This window comes from Triticum urartu, chromosome 7A (genome assembly GCF_056163025.1).
Source record: "Triticum urartu cultivar PI428250 chromosome 7A, HENAU_Tu73, whole genome shotgun sequence".
NCBI lineage: Eukaryota > Viridiplantae > Streptophyta > Magnoliopsida > Poales > Poaceae > Triticum > Triticum urartu.
This window is the reverse complement of record NC_141879.1, coordinates 654427898-654429229: the sequence shown is the minus strand read 5'-3', so window position 1 is coordinate 654429229 and position 1332 is coordinate 654427898. Positions and strand designations below refer to the sequence as shown.

General features: G+C 36.6%; 1 long non-coding RNA gene across 1 annotated transcript; it reads left to right on the top strand.

Moving 5' to 3' along the window:
- Positions 1-340: 340 nt before the first annotated feature.
- On the top strand, positions 341-1051 carry LOC147961116 (uncharacterized). The gene is made up of 3 exons (XR_015611752.1): positions 341-503; positions 597-755; positions 853-1051. It is a non-coding gene; the product is annotated as an uncharacterized LOC147961116 (long non-coding RNA).
- The last annotated feature ends 281 nt before the right edge of the window (positions 1052-1332 follow it).

The following is a 1332-nucleotide window of genomic DNA, read 5'->3' as shown; positions in this document are numbered from 1 at the left end:
TATTAAAAAATGCCTATTTTTTGTATAAGTTTACTTACAACTAAACTGAAACCTCAATTGTAGAAAGCACACATCGAGAAGTTTGATAGGGCCAATGAAGGAAGTGTAGAATCAACTTCGCCGGACAAGCATATCACTACGCAGGAATTGCATCCTAGTTTTTCTATGAGAACTAAAGAGGATTACAGTGGTTTATCTTTACCACACATGGTTGCTAAGGTGTGTGCGCATAATTTTTTTACTTCATTATCAACCAATGCCTATGATTGTGTATATTCATGTCATACTAAATTGAACCTCAAGTGTAGAAGGAATGCATTGAAAAGGTTGATAAGGACAATCAAGGCTGCGCAGAATCAACCAAAGAGGGTTACACCAATCAAGGAAGTGCAGAATTTACTTTGCCAGATAAGCAGATTACTGCCCAGGAATTGCATCCTAGGTTTTCTTGGAGAACCAAAGAGGATTACACTGGTTCATCTTTACCACACATGGTTGCTAAGGTGTGTGTGTATGCATAAACTTCTGATTCATTGTCAAACAATGTCTATGTTTTATGTATGTTTACTTACAACTGAACTAAACCTCAACTATAGAAAGCACACATTGAAAAAATTGATCATAGGGTCAATCAAGGGTGTGCAAAATCAACTTTGCCAGACAAGACTAACCAGGAATTGCATCCTAGCAATTGCGCAAGAACCAAAGAGGGTTGCACCAGTTTATCTTCACCACATGAACACAGAGTTGCTAAGGTGTGTGTGCATGAGCGCATAAATTTCTGCTATGTTATCAAACAATGTCTATGTTTTCTATAAGTTTACTTACAATTAAACTGAACCTAAACTGTAGAAAGCACATGATGGTCCTGAAGCAAATAATAGTCGTGCTAAAAATAACAATGCCACCAAGCAAGGTGGTCCTGAACCAAGTGTACAACTTTATATCTGAATGACAATGGTTAGAATAGTTAGTTGGTCTAATTCCATGTGCAATTGTCCCTTTCTGTGTAAAGTGAAATCTTCCATGGTTTGTGATAATGTATGTTACATTTTTTGAAAAAATATGATAAAATGAAAGTTTTCTTGGTTTCTTGAACCCGAGAAGCAAAGATAAATTTGTGGCCGAAGGAACTTTAGTGAGTAGAGATAAAACATACGTGGTTGGAGGAAACATGCTTAGAGAGAAATATGTAGCGGTTTTTGTTTGTGTTGTTTCAAGACTTGGAGATCAAAAATTGGTTAGACCATATGAACAATTGGAAACATTAAGGGATGCTATTGGTCATGTTATTGCATGGCCTCTATCACATGTAAGTACACTTCCATGCAA